Below are 24,380 nucleotides of genomic sequence, written 5' to 3'. Positions count from 1 at the left end.
TAGTAAATTCCCTGATCAAACCTCCCCCACCTGTCACAGATAATAACAACTCACCATCCAAGTGCAACGATCTGGTGGAATTTTTCTTTCAAAAAGTTAATAAAATTTACCTCTCCTTCCCTAACCCGCCCACCGACTCGCCTGTCCAAAGCCTGCACTCATCCTCTAAGCCGATCAAGTGGCTGGAGTCTTTTCCCCAGATAGCACTGGAAACCGTAGAGAAACTGGCACAACAAATAAAAACCGGCTCCCCATGCGACCCTGCTCCCCCTGGCTCATTGGGCCTTGCCAGCAAAACTATTTTTCCCACCCTCCTGGACCTACTGAACTCCTCCATAGTAAGCAGGACAGTTTCCACGACCTGGAAGCACGCTATGGTGCGAGCCCTACTGAAAAAACCCTCCCTTGACCCAGCCAACCCCAATAACTATCGCCCGATCTCTCTACTCCCATGGGCGACCAAGATCCTGGAGAAACACGTCAATACCATCCTGACAACGTTTTTCAAGGAAAACCACCTCTTCGACTCCTGCCAAACGGGCTTTTGCACCAAACATGGGACAGAGACCGCCCTACTGGCCGTAACTGAGGAGGCAAGACGGATCCTGGATCGAGGAGGGTCAGTGGCAGTGATCCTCCTCGATCTAAGTGCCGCGTTTGACACAGTACACCACAAAATCCTGCTGACCCGCCTTGCCGACCTAGGAGTGACCGGAGATGCCCTGACATGGTTCGAATCTTTTTTATCAGATAGAACCTTTCAGGTCTTCGACGGCACATCCCGATCATCCAGTCGTCCTCTGGGATGCGGAGTCCCGCAGGGCTCCTCCTTAAGCCCTACGCTCTTTAATGCATACATGAGGCCACTGGCTGGGATTGTCCGTCCGCACGGTGTCAATATCATCTCCTATGCGGACGACACCCAGCTGGTGGTCTCCCTTGCACAGGAGAGCGGCCTCCCGTCTCCACCAGACCTAGCGGCCTGTCTGGAAGACGTAAAGAGCTGGATGATGAGTTCATGCCTAAAGCTCAATAACAACAAAACTGAGCACATGCTCCTGGGCCCGGCCTCCCCCGCCACCTTAGAGCTGATCTGGCCATCAAACATGGGAATGGCTCCACCACCCAGAGACAATATCAAAAGCCTAGGCATCTGGCTCGACAAATCTCTGAGCCTTAATACACAGGCCACCAAGGTATCAGCCACCTGTTTTGGCCTCCTTAGGGTGATCAAAAAAGTCCTTCCCCTCCTCCGATTCGAGGCCAAACAAATAATCATACAGGGCCTCATCCAATCTCGTCTGGATTTTAATAATGCCCTCTACCTGGGAGCACCAGACTACACCCTACAAAAGCTTCAACGCACCCAGAACTGCGCTGCTAGGGCGCTGCTGGGAATCCCTCGGAGGACCTCAATTAAAACCGGCCTAAAAACCTTACATTGGCTGCCTGTTAGGGACAGAGTAAAATTTAAAGCGCTCTGCATTGCCCACCAGACATTCTGGGAAATGGGTCCAGACATCAACCGCTCCCTGATTTCGCCCTACAGGCCCAACAAGACTCTTCGTTCCTCAACGGCATTCCTAGCCAAAATTCCCAGAATTTATAGAGCCAGAGCAGGAGGACGCTCATTCTCGTACAATGTCTCCAAACTCTGGAACACCCTCCTTCTGCAGATGAGAAACAACCCCAAACTAACCAGCTTCCGCAAACAGCTAAAAACCTTCCTGTTTAATGCTTAAAGAATAGTAACCTTATGAGGGCTTTTTCTGTGTTCTAGCGCCTGGACTCCTCAGGGCAGCTGCCGCGCTCTACAAATCACATTTTCATTTCATTTCATTTCATATTCGACTTTAACATAGACCAGGCTTTATATGCTTATTTACGATGCTCTGTGACACAGAGTTTGGCTTTGTAGTCCTGTAAGATATTAGAATTTATTAAAGAGCAAGTATTGCACGATTCTGAGTTATCTGAGAAGCCCTGACACAAGAGAAAGACCTTGTGGGGTCAGTCACCTAAATCTGCTTACAGCAATACTAGCAGGATTTTAAACCCTCTAGTTTTAGGGGAAGATATGTCCCTTGCACAAATTAAACATTTTGGAAAACAATTTCTGTAACATGTCCAAAGCAAGAAAGCGAGCTCTGGATCCACGTCACAAGACACAAAAAGAAGGGAACTGACATGCGAAGGTGGCAGCTTTATAGTGACCCTGGCATCATTTCGCAGCCAGATGGATCAGACACAAAGCTGCACGATGCTATCTACCAGTTTACGAGGGAAATAGTGGAGAAATAAATTCTGAATTAACTCTCTCGCCCAAGTGTAGTTACAAGGTGTGGAACCTACGGTTGCAAGTATCCATCAGAATTGAAATGCTGAATGGCCACAAAAGCCAGGTTAGTGACGAAAACTAAACTTAATCGCAATTCTGTTTGAGTCACCCGTTTTCATCCTCCAAATCCAGTCATCCTGCGTTTGTGGAGTGAGTCAAGCATTTTGCCTATGTAGTCCACAGATTAGAGGTACATCCACTAACTACGTAAAGATCCAACTGGTGACAATCATAACATTTGTGTCTTCTTTTTAGCTTTGCTGTTTTACGGATTAGATTTAATATATCCTGATTTAAGCAAATCACAAATGTACAATGGCTGATATTAGGTCATATTATTGTACTTCTAACCCCATTGTCTGATTGCTTTGTTTGAAAAACCGATTCTCCTTCGTTCATGTATTTATGTTCTAAGCTACGGCCTTGTGCATGTGTTGTTTATGCCCAAATTCTGATGCTTGCTTCTTTATTTAATGCCAATAAATATATTTAAATACAATTACGAGTTCCATGATGGGGATGGCCATACTCTGGAATTTCATCAATATCAATAAACCTAAGAATAATAGGATAAAATGTAATTTTAATGTAAATATAACAAATTATTTAAGGTGAATGTCTGCATTTAATAAATAGGCTGTATGCTTATGAAAATGCTATTTAGAGTAATAGCACTCTAATTGCAATTACATACATCACAAAAATGGTGTACACTGTGTAGAAGAAATGCCCTGGAGAAGCAAGAGGCCTAGCGCTTAGACGCCCTTGGGCATTCGAGCGCTATATAAATTTCAAATTCAATTTAAAATAACACAGTAGATGGATTTTCTTATAATCTACGACTGGACTGTTTCACCCTGATGCTGAAACTCTGACAAATGCACCAATGGTACTTGATCTAAATCCTATGCATTAGATAGGCTGAAACCAAGAATATCCGAAAAAGTAGTTGAATGTTCGCTCTTTCAACTGTTTTGCATTGATATCTTTTCGTGGTAAGTGCAACAATCCTTTTCTCCTGCTTCAATTGCACTGTTCTGTGGATGCCCTAAAGCAGTGTTCTTTAATCTGAGGGGCGCGCCCCACCAGGGGGGCGCGACACCATCCCAGGGGGGCGCGCACTAGACCCTAAAATCTTACCTTTGTTGTCCTCCGCGTTGCAAGTCTTCACCCATTTGAAATGGGAATTTCTTTCATTAGAGAACTCCCGGTGACAAAGGAGTGGGGGGAGGAATCATTGGGCACAACGCACCCATGCTTTTTGTCTGCTAAGTGCTACAGTTCACCTCCCAGGAGGGGGTTAATTGGTGGCGCTGATTTCAGCTGCAGTGGGAGGCAGGACGTCTCCTCTGCTAAAACTGAAACCTTTGTGTTCGATTTTGCAGAGGCCGCCCCCAAAGGGGGCTTGAGGGCCGGCGCCATAACGGACGCCAGAGCACGGGAAGGATCTGGTTCCAGCCGCCGGGAAGGGCCCTGAACCAGAGGGGGCACTTCAGTGCAGCAAAAACTTACGCCAGGATGGCGCCTGGGCAACTGGCCAATAGGGCGGCCAAGGGATGTTGACCCTCCCCCAAAGGGCAGAACCGCCCGGTCTTGGCGGGAAAACGGTGGCGGAGTATAAGACGCCGCTCCCCATACTGCAGCCCGTCACTACATCGTGGAGCTGGGGAGCGCCGCAGACGAATTTTCGAGTCTCGAGATTACAGGAGAAGAACATGCCACTAGAAGGAGATAGACGCGGCGGCCTGTTGAAGCTCTCAGCTGGAAGACCCATGACGCCGTATAGAGGGTGGTAGGGTCTCTCCCCAAGCTCCACGAAGGCTGCAGGAGAAGAGTGCCGCAGCGAGGCCCAGTCGGGGGTGGAGTTGGCGAAGAACGCGGATCGGAAGAGCGCCCGACTAGCACCCCGAGGCCCCCAGGGTTTACCTCACCGGTGCTGAGACAGTGTTGTCTCCCGGGGCGAAGGCACCGAAGAGCACTCTCCCAGGTCGGTGAGCAATGGAAGCGGCGGAGTGGCAAAACCCGGCGGCGCAGTCGGGCCTCTCAACCAATGTCTGGCATCAAGAGCGGGCATTGCATCATCCGGGTGACAAAAGACGGAGGAGGTATGGAGTGACCCCTGACCGGAGAGCCCTTAAGGAGATCGCAGGACAAGGCCGAGGGGACCGGCGACGCAGGGTCAATAGACGCGCAGCGTGAGAGAGGGAGGAGGCTCGTAGCGCCAGCGACGATCCGGCGGGAAAGACGACGATGAAGTGCAGAGCGACCCCCAGCCTCCCAGACAGTGATGGAAGAGGCTCTCGGCTTCGGAGAAGAACCAGGCGGAGCAGGGCAGCTGTAGTGGCGAGGTAAAGTAGCGGGGAGAGTCAAAGCACTGGCTGCAGTGAGGCTCGAATAAGTCGCTGATAATAAAGAGGTATTTAAGCGTATAAGTCTTCCCTTTCCCATTCACACAACATGCATTTCGAATGCGAAACGCACGTAGTTAGGGTGTGACCTAGTAGCCAGCGCTGCCGATTGGTAAACGCGGGAAAATGGGTGCGAATCTCGGTTTCGGCTCAGCATCTTGGTTTTCTGGGATCGCTTCGTGACTAAATACGAAAGCTATGTGTACATTCAAGGTTTGTTCGCAACGTTCTAATGCTCTTAGGATTGATCCTCCATAAAAAAAAAATGTAAAAATGAGGAGCAACGGCCAAAACAATGTGTACCCGTCCGGGGCGTTTCCCAGGATGTAGCACTATGGTAAGCGCTGCAGACTTTGGAACTGAGGAACAAGGTTCGAGCCTCGGTGTTGGCTCAAAATCTTGAGTTCTTGTGGAATTCGGTTAATCTCTCCATGCCTGTGTAAGCAATAAATGTGACTTTGTGTAACGTAACTAACTGACGGTCATATAAAGGCGCCAATCTGGCATTGGGGTCGAGGGCACATAGTACAAAAAACTTTACAAAGTGGTAAAAACAAAGGCCTTAGCATACGGAAAGACAAAAGATACACTTGACTATGTCGATTTGTACAAATTGGAATCAGAAAGATAGATAAACTCGCGGCTTCGGCGACGGAGCAGGCGGAACAGGGCAGCCGCAGTGGCGAGGCAAAGTAGCAAGGGGGGTTTAGCGCTAGCTGCAGTGATGCACGACTAAGTCGCTGGTATGAAAATGTATTTAATCGTAAAAGGCCCCTCTTTCCGTCGCACAATAGGCAGTTGGAATGCGACAGGTGCGTAGTCCCATAAGTTACCCCCTGGGTGTGTTGCAAGGCCATCGCCCAGTGTCGCCCAACGCGAAATTTTCTGGTTAGTACAGATCTGGGTGTCAGCCACAGCCTAAGGTTTCAAAATCCGTTGAAACGATACTTTGTATCATTGGGTGCAAAGTGTTACCAAGTTACCGAGTAAACGAGAGTTAGGATTTGTTTTGGCCGACCGGGCGTGTGTAAATGGCCCGCTTCGGGAAATAGTTAACAAGGCACGAGATCCTTTGCCAGCAGGCGAGCGGCAAAAAAGTAGCAACAAGGCACGACAAGGCAAAAAAATAAATAAAGATCTGGCCTCGAAGGACCCTCCCCCTTTTTTGTGCTCCATATAGCCGTGTGGCGAATTACCAAATGTGTCTTCCGGGTGCTCGTTGCTTCGGAACGAGCATATCGAAGTAAGGGTTCAGGGTGGCGCCCACTAAAGTCTGCACGCGCCCCCGGTAAACCCCCAAATGCCTGCCGCCCAAGGGGTGGTTTACATTCGCGAGTTGTCTATGATCTTACTGAGGGGGTTTGGTCTGAAGTGTGCATCCCGTGCATGCCGCCAATTCCCCTGTGCAAAAAAAAAATGGCTTGTCTTAGTGCAACACAACTGGCGCCCGGCGATGCTCTTCGATATCGTGGGGTCAGATGCGCAATAGGAACAAAAAAAAAAAGGGACATGGGTTGCACTACCGGCTATCGAGTAAAGTGCTCCAATACCTTTGGGCGAGTTTGCGCTATATATATATATACATATATGCCAAACAGAATAAACCCCAGGGGCGGTTAAAGCCCCGTTGCGAATATGTCAATTTAGTGCCCATCGCATTACACATGCGCAGCCCAGGGTAATTCCAAAGTGTCCAACAATGCACCGTGCACCCCTGCGGTAAGAAAGAAGACACTTTCCAGAATTAGGGCATGAATTTATATACACAGGATAGTGAGTATGCCAGGAATAAGGCCGCCCGAAACATCCGGTTTCTCTTCTGGGAATATTGGCTAACCTTTTAAGAAGGGCAACGAAGCCCGGTCTAGTTTTTCCAGAAGAGACATTCAGGCAGCTTCGCACCGCAGCCTCGTGAGTTTAGGGGCAGTACTAGCGTGCAGAATGCTGTGACTCGTAAGCACATAAAGAGGCAGGGGTTACTTACTGGTGCCTCAGCACAGGGCGCAGCTGAAGAGAAACTTCAGACACCATTGACAGACTAAAAATGCATGGCGTTAGTGGGTAACAAAAAGGTCCTGAGCTCACTTCAAAGGAAAACTAGAGGAGGGAGAGGTGGTGGCATTACGTTCACGGCTGCCGTTTCTGGAGCTGGGGAACGGGGGTTCGAACCCCGGCGTCGGCTCAGCATCCTGTGATTTCGGGCAATTGAGGTAGAAATCCCCAACAAGTCGAGTGAAATGATTTGTATTAGGTGTGGAAACCCAGAATAAGTACTCACGGCAAAGGCACTCCCCAAATGAAGGTATGCATGCCCTCGCAGTTGCCTCCTCTTATGTAAAGCACCCTCGGGCCTGTGGCATCTCACCAAAAAGGGCGAACGCAAAATAATCTCACAAATTGCAATGGAACATACACGAGTGTGGAAGTGCAGGGCAGAGGAAGCCGCGATACGACTGGATAGGCCCAGAACGTGTATGCCACCATGGGCATATACACCGTAGAGACGGCAATTGTTGCACTTTGCAAGCTCAGTTTGTTGGCGCGGGAGTAACAGGACATGAGACTTAGCCTTGCCCGAGTCCGCCAGATGGAGAGAGGGGATAACGGCATGGATTGTAAGCCTTTACAGTCATTACACGGAGAATTTGCCGGCAAAAATCAGGAGACCAGGGTTGGCATGGCTCATTGTTTCTCAGTTAACGAAATAGTGCGTCCCTAGCAAAAAAATTTTTTTAAAAAAACTTCATTCCGCCCCTCAGGATTTGGAGCCCATTGTCGGCAGTAAATGAGGGGTTTAACAAATTAGATTAGCCTAAGACCTCACGGGGGAGGCGGGTCGCCCCCGTTTGCCTCCTTTATAATGGGCAAAGCGGAGCAGGAGCAGGACTACCGACTTGGCCCAAGGCACAACAGTGATGGCGACCCATTGTCCCCCTCGATCCGAAGGTATCAGATGTTACTTGGTTGGAGTACGCGAGGGCTTGCCTGAGGCCCGAAGCATGACCAGCGTAGAACTTTTAAGTGACCCTCTCACCTGGTTCTCAGGCCGGTTATGGTTGGAGCAGCAATGCTTCGAAAGTTACAAGCCTGGTAAAGAACGCAGGGAAGGCAGGCCTGGCACGCCCTGGCCAGTCTGGCCCCACCACAGTACTGGGGTATACACTGAAAAGGAGGTAGGCACTCCAAAGGAGTGAAGGCGGCATGAGCGCAGGACACTGATGGGGGGGGGGCAACTCATGGGACTTCACCCAGCTGCGGTGGGGTGCAATCCACGCTCCTCAGCGGGAGAGCCGCCTGCTCCGGCGAAGTTGTTTGATCTGACATATCTACTGGGGGTGGTGATTACAAGGCAATTGTCTCGGTGCAGCTACAAAATGCTTTTGGAAAACTGTGATGCCCCTTGTATACTCAGGTCCCAGCACGAGAACAAATACACTCAGCCGTGCCGGCATGTTTGAGCTCCAGTATTCAATATTGGCCCCAGGCAAGCAGGAGCTTGTTACTCCCTGGAGTGTATACAGTATTGCATGCTGTTAAATGATATGGAAAATCTGACAGATATTTATTTTGTGAGGGGTGTGTCTCAAAATGCAGGTGCTTTTCTGGCCATGACTCCTTTTCGAGTGATTGCAGTGGCTTTCATACTGAATCGTGAAAGGTGCAACTGGTATAAGTAAGGTTATCTGCCATCGGGGCCGTATCAGGCTTCCATAAGCTGCAGCGGACTGTCTCCCAATTTTTGCCTTCATGTATGGCCCATGCCGTGCAGAGACGAGGCTGATGAAACAGAATGGTGAACAAGCAGACCAATATATAACGGCAAGGAGGGGGGAGCTCGCCATGGACAGCAGGCTGCTTAAAAAGAGTAACAGAGATGGAAATATGAGCTTCACAGGAAGGGGGGGGGGAGCCGCAGGAAGACGTAAGACTCCCTGGCGGGGTGGCGGATAAGAGAGGAACAGCAGATGGTTATGGAGGCACACCGACAAGGCGGTGTGTAGAAGGAGGGCCACTCACTCTGGGATGCCGAACGGCAGGGTGAGTAGACCTGACATAAGGGGGTAGCAGACAGAGACGGCGCTCGCAGCCCAGACCCAGCCTGACGGCAGGGCACAAAAAGAGACTAGCAAGGTAGCGAGATGGGGCCTAACTCTGGGGAGAGGCTACCCCCCCACACGCAAAGGGGTGTGGAAACCAACAGAACCAGATGGACCACAAAAGCGTCCAAGCTATGGCAGTCCAGGACACAAATGATTTATGGTACACAAATGATTTATGACAGATGATGTATGACCCTCTGATATGCAAATAAGTGATGATAGACAAATGATTTATGACCGACAAAATGATTTATGACCGACAAAATGATTTATGACCAACAGAATGATTTATGACAGGCGACACTAATCATGTACGACGTCCAATTTATCATGACATCAATTGATTTATGACATACTGATGATGTATGATGCGTAATTTATGATACGCCATAATAATGATTTATGACCGTGGCCAAAAAGTGATGCCCAGGGGACAAAATGAGTTGGTATATAATGGTAATAAACTGCGGCCAACAACGACCACAGCAAACTACAACTCATGTTGGCTGTGATTTTGATAACATGTCTGTGTACGGAGCGGGCCATGTGCAGGGGTTATTGCAGAGGCCGCCCCCGAAGGGGGCTCGAGGGCCGGCGCCATAACGGATGCCAGAGCCCGGGAAGGATCCGGTTCCAGCCGCCGGGAAGGGCCCTGAACCAGACGGGGCACTTCAGCGCGGCAACAACTTGCGCCAGGATGGCGCCTGGGGAACTGGCCAATAGGGCGGCCAAGGGATGTTGACCCTCCCCCAAAGGGCAGAACCGCCTGGTCTTGGCAGGAAAACGGTGGCGGAGTATAAGACGCCGCTCCCCATACTGCAGCCCGTTACTACATCGTGGAGCTGGGGAGCGGCGCAGAAGAATTTTCGAGTCCCACCCACCCACACCTACGTACCAGCGTGTCGCAGTGCTGGCGGATAAGAGAGGTACAGCAGATGGTTATGTAGGCACACCGACAGGGCGATGTGTAGAAGGAGGGCCACTCACACTGGGATGCCGAACGGCAGGGTGAGTAGGCCTGACATAAGGGGGTAGCAGACAGATACGGCGCTCGCAGCCCAGACCCAGCCTGACGGCAGGGCACAAAAAGAGACTAGCTAAGTAGCGAGTTGGGGCCTAACTCTGGGGAGAGGCTACCCCCCCCCCCCCTCCACACGCAAACGGGCGTGGAAACCAACAGAACCAGATGGACCACAAAAGCGTCCAAGCTATGGCGGTCCAGGACACAATGATTTATGGTACACAAATGATTTATGACACATGATATATGACCCTCTGATATGCAAATAAGTGATGATAGACAAATGAGTTATGACCGACAAAATGATTTATGACCAACAGAATGATTTATGACCAACAGAATGATTTATGACCAATGATTTATGACAGGCGACGCTAATCATGTACGACGTCCAATTTATCATGACATCAATTGATTTATGACATACTAATGATGTATGATGCGTAATTTATGATATGCCATAATAATGATTTATTGGCCAAAAAGTGATGCCCAGGGGACAAAATGAGTTGGTATATAATGGTAATAAACTCCGGCCAACAACGACCACAACAAACTACAAGTAAGTAAGTAAGTACATTTTTACTGTTTGTAGTTAATTAAAACCTTTACAATTTTGTTGCATAAAAACACATGGTTTAAGGATAAAATGTACAAACTGACAGATAGTTAAAAAGAAAAGTTTCTGTGATGTCTGTGTAAGTAATATTATTATGAATGAGATTACAATGTCTCTATTCGTTGCACTTCACACTTCGGTTTTGTGCCTTTATCTCTCCTTTTTCTCAGTGTTCAGGATTAACTGCGATGCCTTTTGACAAAATCTGGCGGCCCTGCAAGCTATCTGCAGTTGATAGCTGTTCAGTGCTAACATGACGGCTGGGCGGCATGATCGGATTTGAAAAAGATGAAATATGTGGAGTAGGTAATTGCGTCTCAAGCTCGTCAAAGACGGACAAATGCACAATATATGAATCAGTGATTCTTCCATTTGGTCACATAGTCTACAGGCAGAAGTCGGCCAAGTTTGTTTCCATGCTGGTGTCTGGTCTTTTAAAATGAAGGATCCCAGCCGTAATCTTAGTAGTATTTTTTGGGTGGCTGGGGTTATATGGTTGACTAAGTAAGGTTGCGGCTCAATTTTCTCATACGTGGCCAGCACCATCAAACCGTGTTTTCTCTTCGCTAATGCAGCTTTATCTATTATCCATGATCTTTGCTTTGCAGCCCCATTGGCTGTTTTTTTGAAAGCCGCAAAAGTTTGGTTGGTGTTCCATGCCTTTTCCATTTTGAGGTTTGACAGTGCATCCTCCAATACTGTTTTCCAGGCGTTTTTCGTCTTTGTCTGGTTGTTCATCTCAATTCAACAGAGACCCATGAGCGTGTGCTCTTGTGCTGCCTTTAATTGCCAACCTGTTTTTAATGCGGCCGCTTGTCTAACTTGGTGCTGATTTAATAGACCAAATTCCAAGCAAACCTGCGATTGGGATACGAACCTCGGGATCTGAAAGATGTATTTAAATAGCTCTTATTGTTGTGTATTCAAGAAATTAGCGTCTTTTCCCCTATACAAATACGACCCGTATGTTAAGGATGGTAAAAACTTCGCTGCGATTACCTTCAACAGGTGTGAATTGGATGGGCATTTCAGTTTCGTTTTTAATAAATTTAGGGCGAACCGTAGTTTGTTTGCCTGAGCTTTTTTATATGATTGATGATCTTTCAGAGTCCACCCGGCATTGACTACTACTCACAGGTATTTATAGGAGAGGGTCTGCTCTATTGTGTTGCCTGCGATGTGCCATTTAAAAGATTTCCTCCCTTGCCGTGAGGCGAAACAGACAATCTTTGTTTTTTTGTAGTTGATTTGTAAACCTTGTGCACCAATGTACTCATGGAGCTTCGTAATGGAACGTTGTAGGCCCAACGGGGTCTGACAGCAAAGTACGTTCTCATCTGCGTACTCTATGCTCCTAATTTTGTGGTGGGCAAGCTTCGGTGGATCACTTTGTATCTCCGAGATGCACTTGTCCAGGTCCGCGGTGAAGGTGTTAAAAAGAGTTGGTGCCAATACACAGCCCTGCTTAAGGCCTACGTAAGTGGGGATTTTTTCTGCTGTTCTATCGCCATTGCCTAGTTTGATTCTAACCCAGGTAGATGAATATAGGTTTATGATGGCCCGCAACAGCTTTGATGGTATTCTCCAATTGGCCATCTTTTGCCATAGTGCCTCCCTCAGAACTGTGTTGAACGCCGCTTTGAGATCTACGAAGCACGTGTACAGCTTGGTTGACTTTTCCCTTGCTTTATCCACCAAGAGGTTTAACGCCAGCAGGTTGCATGATGTATTGGTTTCCGGCCTAAAGCCCGTCTGCGTAATCGGCAGAATCTTATTTGCACTGACCCAGCCCCCAGGAGGTTCGAGGCATAGATTTTGGCCTCGACGTCTATAAGCGCAATGAGGCGGTAATTGGCTGGATCGGACCTTGTGCCTGCCTTGAAAGATTGGATGTAAAATGCTGCCTCTCCATGACTAGGGAATGCTCCCAGTCTGGAATGCATTGTTGTACAGTGGTGTAAGATATTCTGCCCAGAAGGCTTCATCTTGTTTAAACAGTCCATTCGGTAGACTGTTTGGGCCTGGAGCACCTTTGGACCTCAAGTTTTTTAGTACCATAACTACTTGGGATGGCGTTATCCAATTTTCATCGAATTGTGGATCTACTTCTTGGTTTTTATTTTGATGAAGGGTCTGCTGGTCTGGCCTTCGTGCTGGAGTGTTGTTGCTTTGTGATTGCCCTAAGTGCTGGATCCAATCTTTCTCAAGTATGTTTGCGTTGAAAACCTGGGCCTCTCCGTTTACAACTTTGTTGATTTCTGCCCAGAATTTCCTGTTGTTATTTGATTTGCTAGAAGCTAATAGTGATTGCCAGATATCTGTTTGGTGTTTTGATTTTTCCAACCAAACGTCTTTTTTATATTTTTGCCTTAGTTTGTAGATTTGTCTGGCAGGGTCTTCTTCCCTTTGTCTTGGCTATTGCTTGTAGCTTTCTAATTTCTTGATTTAGGATCCTTTTCTTGCTTACTAAGGAGCCCAGAGACGCTTGAGGTGCTTTGCTTGATTTCCTTTTGTGACTGAAGATTTGATAACCAAATCTCTCAGTTAGTCTTATAGTCAGTCTTTTCAAATTTTCCTGGTGAGTGGATACATCTTCTCCGGTCGCTTCTATGTGGACACTTTTCACGTACGTCACTATCTCTTTGGTGTTGTTTCCGTTCCATACTAGTCTCTTAAGGTTATAGCGGCTTGGAGATTCGGTCAGGGCTTTGCATGCTGGGGCCCTTTTGTGTTGGACACTGAATTCGAAAACTTGCAGACTATGATCACTCTCCAATTTGTGGATTATTTTATAAGTGACAATGGTTTGTAGGACCTCTAGATCCACGATGGTATAGTCGAGCACTGATTGGACCAGTTTGGCTATTCTAGTTGAGGATGCTGGTTGATCTTGTGAAAAACGGCCGTTCAAAGCGATCTTTCTGACCTCAGCAAACATTAGAGCACACTGTTGACCGATCTTATCCTTTTTCCGATGATTTGTTATAATTCTCGGGATGGGTTGGCCTTTTTATTTATTTTGATTCATGGTTTGGGCATGATCCTTTTGAAGCAAGAACATATTCAGGTCACCCGACACGACTAGCCCCGCCTGCGGGTAGATGGATTGCATTGATTTAATGAGGGCTTTTAAGGTCAGGATTTTCTCCGCTTTATTCTTGGAGTCTGGATGTAAATAAATATTACAGAATATCATTGACAAAGAGTCTTGAGCCCTCTGCGGTCCTTTGCCGGAGTCTTTCATCAACTCTATTTTGATACACTGGATCCATTGTTGTCCTGTGTCGATGGTAACGTAGGTCTAAGGGATGTCAGTGTTCAGGTAGATGGATAGACCTCCGGCTGCCCTTCCCAAAAGGCCTCTTTTGTTGGCGTGTAGTTGGATTTCCTTGAAGCCATCTATATGCTGGGAAGTCGTTGACCAGGTTTCTTGGAGCAGAATGATGTTGAATTGTTTTAGGAATGACATTAATTCTACATCATTGGTTTTACCCCCCAGACCATTGATATTCCACGAGCAGGCTTTCAGAGTCGTTTTTCATGCTTTCACCATCCTTGCATCCGGTGTATTTTGCGTTGGGGGTAGAATTTTCCGACATTCTTTGAATCCCCCTGACTGGCCTTGATGGATGATTCGTAAATTGGCCCATCCCCCTTGACTGACTGACTGACTGAAGTACTTATAAAGCGCTCGAATGCCGCGGCGTCTTGGCGCTGAGTGACTAGAGAGAGCAGTGTGAGCCAATCTTAATACGAGGAAAAGAGCCAGGTTTTCAGTGCCTTTCTGAAACATAGTTTAGATTTTTGTGAGCGCAGTGCAGGGGGCAGAGAGTTCCATAGTCTGGAAGCCTGGTAAGAAAAAGATCTGCCACCCCAGCGTTGTCTTCTTATTTTAGGTTGGCAGATTAGATCAAGACCGGCTGATCTCAGCGCACGTGATGGCACATATCGAGGAAGAAGTTTGGCAAGATCGTCTGATCCCATACCGTGCACAGATCTGTGGGCCAGACAGAGGGCCTTAAACTGTATTCTACACCTGACTGGAAGCCAGTGAAGTTCCCTGATGACTTTAGATGTTGGTTGACGATAGGGTAGATTCAGCAGAACCCTGGCTGCGGCGTTTTGGATTGCCTGCAGCTTGTTCAGTTGTTTTTCTCCTGTACCCAAGTAGAGAGAGTTGCAATAGTCCACTCGGGACATTACCAGGGCGCCCATGACAGTTTTTTGCAATGTAGGGGGGATATAAGGTAGAACTTTCCTAAGGACCTTGATGATATGGAAGCAGGTAGAGGTTACCTGGTTAATCTGGGCCTTACAAGAAAGTTCTTTATCAACCAGAAAGCCAAGATTCCTGACCTTTTCTGCTGGGCTAGGACAAGAGCCCGCCTCCGGGGGCCACCAGAGGTTGTTCCAGATCGATGGTTTCTGACCGAACTCGATTATCTCGGTCTTGTCTGCATTTAGATTCAGAAAGTTAAGGCTCATCCAGTTTTTTACACTGAGAAGACAGTTCTTAAAGCGCTCAGCAGTGGCTTGGATGGACTGGGACACAGACTACTATTTAAGTATCGTCAGCGTAGGACACTAATTGTAGACCATGGGATTGAATTAAGGCAGCTAATGGGGTGACATATAAATTGAACAGGGTGGGTGATAGTGCCGATCCCTGAGGGACCCCACCTGGAAGGGAGAATTTGTCACCCTTAACGGTGTCTATGCCACCAATGCCCCCCCGTAGAATTCCGCCTACTGATTTAGATCTTTCTTCCGCCAACATGGATAATGGGCCTGGGTATCTTTCTGGTGGCACAGGTCTGATTTCGATACCCAACTTGGCAAACTCTTCTCTGTGTCGCCAAACTTCTATGGCTATTTCGGGGTCCTTCCACGTTGCCACTGTCATTTCTCTCCCGTTTGTGTTAGGAATTATTTTAAATTCAATACTTTCTATGTGGTTTGAGTTCACATGTTTTAACGTCTCAAACAGATTGGAGAGTTTTAATATGGCACTCCGGTTGAGAATGTCATGCTGCCCCCTTGAATTGTAGTGCGGTATTATTTTGTGCGTTGTAGATCCCGCTGGATAGGCTGCATCTTGCATCTCTTCGTGATTTGCGAGCCAGATTTGAGTGTTTGCTTTTGATAGTCTGGCCGAACTGCCCTGGTTTAGGACATTCGACTGATTTACATGCTCAATATCAAAAACCGCCAGCTGTGGTCTTGGGTCCACCGGGGCTTGTGAGATGGATCTCTGTTGTTTCTCCATTGGGGGGGGAGTTTCTTTTGGAGCTGTCACCATTTTCGGAAAGTAATGTGAGATGTTTTTCTGTTCTACGTGTGGCTTCTGCGCAGGAGGGCCGACCGCCGGTTGCCTGGTTGTTTGGGCTTGTATTAAATTTGGGACACTTTGGTTCTTTATGTTGACGATTGGTGTAACTTCCAGGGGCGGGAACCTAGTTGCGGATATATGCCCGCGATCCACTTGTTCTACCTGGTCCGCCTTTGGCGAACTTTACGATTCGGACCTTGCGATGTTGTTCCTATGGTTGTGTTTGAATTAATGATTCTTATAGGATCTTTTTTCCCCTGGTGCTTGTTGTGTCTAGCTTTCCTCAGTCTCTTGCAGTCACGCTTTGTCAGTGGGATGATTTGTTTTTCTGGCCCGTTGGATGTTATCCCCGGATCTTTGCTCCCCAAGTTTTCCGGCTCGTCCATGCCACTGTTGGATTGATTCCAGTTTGTTTGGGAAGCTTCTTTCCCTGAGTTGGCTGGATACAGAATGCCTTTGCGGTGGTATGTTGTGACATCGGTGATTTCTGTCTGGGCGATCGAGGGATGATGTATTGGACTGCCAGCCGTTTGGTCCGCCCATGTGTCCTCACTATATGATGTGGCGCAACTGGGTGAGCTTGACGAGTTTTCGGGAGGGATTCCTATACCGGGAATTTCAGAGGAATTATGGGCATCATTTGGTTTATTTTGTACCTCTGCCATAATGTCAGTTAGAATGGCCGGTAACACTTTGAGCTGATTCATTGTTTCGAAGCACTGACATTCATGGTACGTTGTGTGCAGGTCTTTCTGTACCCGTTCGATGAAAGAGTTTAGCTCGAGGATCTTTTTATCTATGCCCATTACATGTGAAGCTAAGATTTGCAGAATGTCTATCTGTGACTCCAACTTTTCAGAGTGTCGGAGTAGTGCTGAAGAGATGGTTTCCATGATGTTTATGAACAGTGACCACAATGGTGCGTTAACTGGTAAACTATTTTCTGCTGGGTATCTCTGTTCTCGAGGACTACTCTGAGCTTTGTCCCTTAATTTGTACCTTGCTGAACCTGGAGCTCGTGGATCTCGTGAGTCTCATAGATGTCTTGGATCTTCACCAGGAACCGTTTATGGGATGAGTGTTTGGTTAGCCATTCTGTTCCTTTGCTCAAGGGACTTTGGCGAAGTTGGCAAGGTTGTTATGCTTGGTGAAGAAATGTTAAAGTGGAGAGGGAATAGCCCAGACGGGCGATTTGATGTTTTTCTGATGCGCTGGAGGAGTTGAATATTTCCTGCGAGTCTGGACATGCGGTGAATTTTGGAGTGGTGTTGTACTTTTTTTGTGCCACTGTGTCTGGCAAGCTACCCTTTGGCTGTGTTTGGCTGTTGGTTATCTTCCTTTCATTAACGGGTTTATCCTTGTTATCATTTTCTGTAAAGACCTTATCCAGAAGGTCCTTATTATCCATTCTCAGAGCTAATCGAGTGTCAGCCTCGTGATCATAGTCCGCCAGGCCAAAGTATGGACCTTGATTTAAGGAGCGCTGCGACTCTGGTACAATTGGTACATTAGGTGTTTCCATTGTGCCCTCAGTGCGCTTGTCACTTGGCGCAATGCCAGAGTTGATCTCGCAAACTTCCTCCCTTCTATTTATTTGGGCATTCACCATGTGTTGATTCGTCATTTTTTTTTTATGTTTTCGGAGATTTTCCCAGGGATGGTGTCTAATCTCTTGAGGGTTGTTGCTCTGAGTATTACTCTGGAGCTGCAGGGCTTTAGTTAGTGAAGTCACCGACAGACATTCTTTTAATGCTGATAACGGTCTTTAAATTCTGTTCCTGCAACGCTGGTGGAGCGGATGATGTGGCTGAGATTAAAAATTCTGTGATCTTGGCATTTCGAAGGCCTGCGGTCTTCAGTGGCGTTTTGGTGGTGAAGACGCTGTCAGTGGTGTCTGGCGCCTCTGGAATATCCTCTGTTGTATCCTCATTGGATGAATGAGTGAGATCTTCACTCATTTTCCTGCTAAGTGGTTGTTTTCTTATGCTTGCTTTTGCTATGGGGACAGTTCTAAGTCTCCCTGATATCATGGTGAGGATGGGATGTAGATATTTGAGGAACCTGCCCCCTGCTCCTTTTCGGCCTCACAGACGCCCTGTCGCGTGGTCGTGGCCGTGACCGTGGTAATGGGGTCTCGGCTGGAGTCTAAATCCCGCTCTTCTAGAGTTTCAACCCACCCCTTCACCTTCACCTCAGCCGCCGCACTTTGCTCTCTTATCCCTGCTTCTGCGGATTCTTGAAGTTTCTTTTTGTGGACGGGCGGGCGGGTGCAAGCGCAGGCAGGAAAGGGCAGGAGTGAGCAGTGCTGTGCTCTGTGTTCTGAGTGCTGCATGATGTTAGAGGAGTATTAGCACCAGAGCCAAAAGAGCCAGAATGCCGGGGGCTGCTGCGGGGTGGTGGCGGGGGGGGTCGCACCAACCTGTACTGCCTGTTTCGGTCCTGCGATGGTTCCCCTCCCTGGGCCCGGCTCTAGTTTCAGGTTCCTCTGCTCCTCCTCCGCTTTACTGCTTCTCAGATTCCTCTGCTTGTCTTCTGTGCCAGACCCGGACCGCGGCCCCAAAGCTCAGCCGCACAAAAAAGCACAGCAGAACGCATGAAAGCTGCGGCTGCCGGCAGACAGGTGTCTCTTCTCCGGGAGCCGTCTGTCACTCGAGAGCCTCACGGGCTGAGGGCAGCGGGTATAAGCGGGATAGTTGCGGCGGGGACTTCGCCTTGGTTAGCTGTGATTTTTTCCAATCCCTTGTTCGAGCTCGGGCTCGTGCTCCCCGCGGCTTCCTTGTCTCTCCCGTGGACGCCGCGGACGCCGCTACCACGCTGCTCCTCTGAACGCTGCTCTCGCTCTCGCTGGTCTCTGCTCTCTGGCACCACGTTCGGACCTGTGGTCACCAGTTACAAATTACAACTCGTGTTGGCTGTGATTTTGGTAACATGTCTGTGTCCGGAGCGGGCCCTGTGCGGGGGTTATCAAAGCAGAAGAGACTCCTTGCCTGAAACATGCAGTTTCAGAATACCAAGATCTAGGAGAGTTGACTGACACTGATTTAAACGCATCTGATACAATACTCATCCCCGCATCTCTTAGATCTGAGGAAACCCCAGGCCTGTGACCTACAGGGGGTGAAAATCAAGTAGGCTGTTGTTGGGAAAAACTCACCTCCTGAAATTAAGAAGTATTAAAATAATAAACGACAAGAAGAAGGCTTTGATTGTATTTACTGAGCCTTCTATTGATTTCAATTGTGATATTTTATTAACAATTGTATCAACATATAAGAAAACCATTGATGATGCCTGTATTTTCTTCTAAATAAACGTATCTATGCGCCTAGGGGTGGCATCCACATGCAGGAATAGTCAAAAATATAATAACTCCAATCCCTGTCCAAGAAGTGTAGGCCCTGGGGCGTCACCCCCTTATTTACACTAAGTTCAGACATAATCATGTCTCCTGCCATCAAGTGTGCAGGGGTGGCTGGTGACATTTGAAAGTGGTGGGGAGTAAACTTATTTGCATATTGCACCGCAGCGAGCGAGCCCGAACCACCTTGCATCCATCCATACATCATTCATTCATCCACCCATCCATCCATCCACCCACCCACCCACCCACCCATCCTGCATCCATACATCATTCATTCATCAGTTATGTGACCTGCAGGTTACAGAAAGATCACTGCTGTAGGTACATTACTCCCTGATCTATCTAGCTGGAATTCGAACCTGAGTCCTCCAATTCCGAATACACATTAGTACAGCTCAGACCTTATATTCTAGAGTGTCACAGTCATTTGTGTATTGTTCTAGATACTTTTAAATTTGTGACTATGTACAGGAACAACTATTGCCAGGGTGACTTTAAATACGCGGCAAGGGAGGACTAAATTATGTAGCAAGAAATGGCAAATTATGTGCCATAATGGATGTCATTTTGTGAAAGTATTAATGCATTATATTGTAATTTTAACACTTGTTAACACAGTCGGGAGTAGGTTTCAACATCATTAGTACCAGTGTAACACAGAATGATGACACCAAGTCCGGGTCCGCACCTCCTCTTCTCCTCAACCCCTTGGCACCTTCACGTCGTCGAATGGCACTGGCAGCCCCTTGCAGTCAATCCTGGCGCTGCAGGGGCACAGGTTACTCTACGCCCACAGCACGCCCATTAGGAGACCGAAGGGCTCCGAATAGGCATGCGCAAAAAAATACGAACACAAGTGCGCATGCGTGGGCACAGGTAAAAAATTCACCCTCCGTCCCCACGCATGCGCACTCGTGTTGCTGCCTGCCTGGTGACAATCATGTCAATCAACATGACGCCTGCCGACGTCATGCTGACTGGCATGCATTGTCAGTTCTCCCTCGGTGTCTCCTGCGGGCGGCTGCGGGCGGGAGGGCTACGCCCCTATGGACGCACCGCGCCTGCAAGTATGTGTATTTGAATTGCATATTATTGTTGCATATAGCATAAGATTTGGATGTGTTTGTGGCACTGTCATGAAGCGAGAATAGGTTAAGAGTTGTATCTGGAGTCTGGCAGACATACAACAAATAACAACACGTCTACTCCATGTCTTAAAGCATCCACCCAATGAAAAAAATATAGTGATCTTTACCTAGGTCTGCATCATTAACAATCACCAACAATATAGATTGCTGACTTTCCCTTGGCGAGCTTATGTCTAATTGGGGGTTGAGACCTGTAGTGTCGTTATTCACTATATGAGATATGAGAAAAAAATGCAAGAAACTTTCAGTAAGCCATTAATCTAAATAGTTATTTTGTTATTAACAGTGGCACACGCACTTGGTTCTTGTTTTTAACACATTTGTGGTTAAACGGAACTCTTTCCTTAAATTACATCGAGTTTAATGGCTTGTGAATGTAAACTCTCTACTGAAATCAATAATCAATAAATACTTTTTCTGATGCAAATATTATGGCGTAGTTAGGTGCTGCAATACTACACATGTTTAGCATATACACTCATAACTAAGCGCAATGCTTAATAGTGTCTTAAATCTGACTTTTTTAGGTTGGAGCCGCTCCTCCTCTAAGGCGGAAGAATGCCGCCAAAATACTACAAAAGGAAGGAAAAAAATGATTATAACACATTGTTATAATAATTTTATTTTTCCGTACTAAGGCAGTTTTACGGGGTGGGGTGGGCTGATGTTGTCACTGCCAGCAGGGGGAGGAGTGGTTGGGGCACTTAGGAGCGCATGACGGCTTGGCCGGCTGTCTTAGGCTGGTCAGGCATGCACTGCAGCTGAAATGAATGTACCATAGATGACAAGGTTTAAGATTGCTATGTGTGACACTTTTATAATTTCAGTGTAATTATGAGTTACATTTCAACACTTTTCTGGCAAGAAAAATCAAGCTGAGAGGGAAATTTATATAAACATTAGAAATGACAAACATATTGGAGCATTAATTCAATTAATTCACTTGTATAAATTCTAGACCGCCTTGGCTGCAGAGTTTATGTGAGTTATCAGATCTTTAAAAAAAATTCTGTGATATCATAATTTCCATTGTGTTTCTTGGCTTTTTATTCCATAGGATAACTCTGTTATTTAATGACAGAATCATAAATTGACTTGAAAGTCATAATTGGCTAAATATATTTACGAACAAGCTACCTGAGAGATTCAGAATGTTGAATGGCTTTTAAATGTGACATATTGTTTTCCATTACCATGCTGCCACTGGCATTCCTATTTGATTATATTTTCCGAAATTCAAAAGCTTTGTATGATCGTGGCGGTATTTAATTCATAGTTCTTCTTACCCCCATGCACAGTCCTCCTTCCTGTCACCACACGCAGGTAAACTTGTGTGCCATCCTGCTCACTGCCACTTGGATCACAGGTGGAAAAGGCCTAACGCCACTGTATGTCGATTGGATAGTAAATACTGTGGGCCTTATAAAGTAATTTGCTGCCTCGTTGCCACAAAAAGACATACATACATACATGGGTAAAACATACATACATGGGTAAAAAATACATCATGGCTGCAGGTCAGCCCTGACAGCATGGTGTTCTTGTCATCACTTGTGGTTCCTGACTGTAGGCCTCCCAAAACAGAAGGTGGGGAGCCCATCCTAAAGTAAAATCCCCCGTGCTGTGGTAGTGTTCTTCTGTGGCGTGTTACTTTTCTGCCCTACTACTAGTACTACACTAACCTAGTCACATAGCTAAAAAAAACTGTAACAGCAATTTATTCACGGCAGCAGCGGATAAGTGTTTAAAAAGATGTAATTGATAACTACAGTTTAGTTAATAGATTACCTGCTTTATCAGGAACTTAATAATTATTCATGATCATCACTGGACAGCAGCTGAGCCCGGATGCGGCCCAGTAGGCTTGGTCTCTCCCAGTCGCATGATATATTACTGCCACCGATGTGCCATCAGTCATGCTGCAACCAATGAGCACAGCAGCTTGCTGCACCCACTCTCACTGCGACTACCCCCCCCCCACTTTCCCCCTGGCGCTGCACAGTGACCCTGACTCGTGAGCCAGCCAGCCTCTCTAGCCCTGACTTTGGCTGACTGGTGCAGGTGGCATCCAATACCACATAGAAACCATCCATCAGCCATCTTTACCGCAGGCGGTCGACGGTGCCCTGCATTGACAACGGTGAAAATCAGCCGCAGCTGGCGTTAGGTGCTGTTGGAAATACCTCGGTCAGAGCCGCGAGTTCAGGAGGAGCAGGAGCTGCACATTTTAAGTTAAAGAAACGCAGGCGGCAGCAGGAGGACCACGGAAGTGACGCACATAGCCTAGTATTGTGAGTCTGCCGGATATGGCCCGTGATATATACGCCGCGGTCGATTATGTAGTGTACCAGATTCCAGAAATTTCTGTCAGGTGGTGGGGGGGCCCAACATCAAAAATAATTCAGCTGGGGGGGGGGGGTGGGGGGGGGAGAGGGGGGTGGCTGAACCTACAAAAGTTTGAAGACCTCTGCCCTAAAGGCATAGGCCTGAATGAAGGTAATATAGGATTTTGATAGGGAACATTCTGCCAACCACTTTCTTTTTGAGCCAGTCAGAAACAAAAATTATTTCAAAAAATATTATTTTACATCTCCCCTTCTATATCTTTATTTGTATAACTTTTTTTTATAATTTAATGATTTATAATTTGGCGTAAAGGGTGCTCTGCCAAACTGAAGGTATGCCCGCCTCATTTACAGTCGGGCAGACCTTCAGAATGTCGACAGTGAAGAATGCACTGTCTTCTCTGCTAACATACATCTCCGACGATCTGTCAGAGTAAGTGCACTTGGAGGTTTGGCCATTTGTTTGCTCACCCTGTCCATCACCATCATGTAAACCTTCAGGCTTAAGACCAGTTAGCCTAAGCCAAGAGGTTCTTCTAGCACAAATACTATGGCAGTAACCATGAGCGGCTACATCTGATGTGTCTGCTGTTGCACTGATTATTTTGTCTGAGAGAAAATAACACACATCACCCGGCACCTTAAGGACCTCAACTGGCTCCAGGGAACCCACATCACCGAGCACCTGAAGTACCTCCACCGGCTCCCGGTCCAGAAGAGATGCCTTTTTAAGCTCCTGACCCACGCTTACACAGCCCTCCATGACCAAGGACCCGCCTACATGACCAACACCTGCAGTTCCACCAACCTCCTAGGAACAACTACTCCGCACACCTCGCCCTCACACAGAAACCTTGCATATGCCGCTGCCGCTCATGGATGTTCCTTCTCTCATCTCGCCGCCAAAACCTGGAACACCCTACGTACCGCACCCTCGGTGACCCAATTCAGGAAGGAACTCAAGACCTCCCTCTTCAACTGATACCTGCAGCAAGCACGTGGTAGCCCCTCGGATAGCAAGCCAAGCACTATAAATAAAACTTGATTGATTGAGACCTGCATGACCTCAATAAAGACCTCTTGAAAGTCTTGTTGTTCGCTTTCGGAGGTCTGTCAGTAAATCTTTGGAGAAAGTCCCAACGATATTTATCATACCTCCACCAGAGAGCAGTAGAGCTGGCGGTATTCATAGTTGAAGTTGAAGCACCAGATATTTTTTTCCAAGCGAATCTATCTTCTTACTTTCCTTATCCAGCAGTACGGAAGAAAGATATTTTGTGTGACTTACTTGCTACGGGAGAGTTACTAAATCCGATGGCAGATCTAACTGAAGGAACAGAGGATCAAGTGGTCTGTATTTCTTCAAGAGCCTAGATGATGCAAATCTTATTGATGCAAGTAATAACTGTATAGGAGGTTCAAGAAGACCAGGAAGTAGAGGAAAGAGATGTCTTGGCGTTGTCTTCTGATGCAATGTTTTAACAGATGACCGAGGTTGATGTAGTAGCAGTGGGCATTGCAATGTTCAACTTTGCTGCAACTCTTATTACTAAACATGGTAAGATCATCAACAGGTGACATCTGAGCTGGATGTGTGTTGGTCAGAGTAGACATATAATCTCTGATGGAGGATCTCAAAGTAGTTGTCCTCCTACTAGGGCATGTATTGGATCTTCTTGCTAGAGATTGAGAAGATTATGATCTTTCTCTA

At 47.2% G+C, this 24,380-nt stretch overlaps 1 protein-coding gene across 2 annotated transcripts in view; it reads right to left on the bottom strand.

Moving 5' to 3' along the window:
• The window catches only part of BCAS3 (BCAS3 microtubule associated cell migration factor), a 3,998,327-nt gene that overhangs the window by 3,573,213 nt on the left and 400,734 nt on the right, over positions 1-24,380 (bottom strand). The gene's annotated exons all lie outside the window — the stretch shown is intronic.

The sequence above is a fragment of the Lissotriton vulgaris genome, chromosome 2_1 (assembly GCF_964263255.1).
Source record: "Lissotriton vulgaris chromosome 2_1, aLisVul1.2, whole genome shotgun sequence".
NCBI lineage: Eukaryota > Metazoa > Chordata > Amphibia > Caudata > Salamandridae > Lissotriton > Lissotriton vulgaris.
The sequence above is the reverse complement of the archived record's forward strand: the minus strand, read 5'-3'. Positions and strand labels throughout refer to the sequence as shown.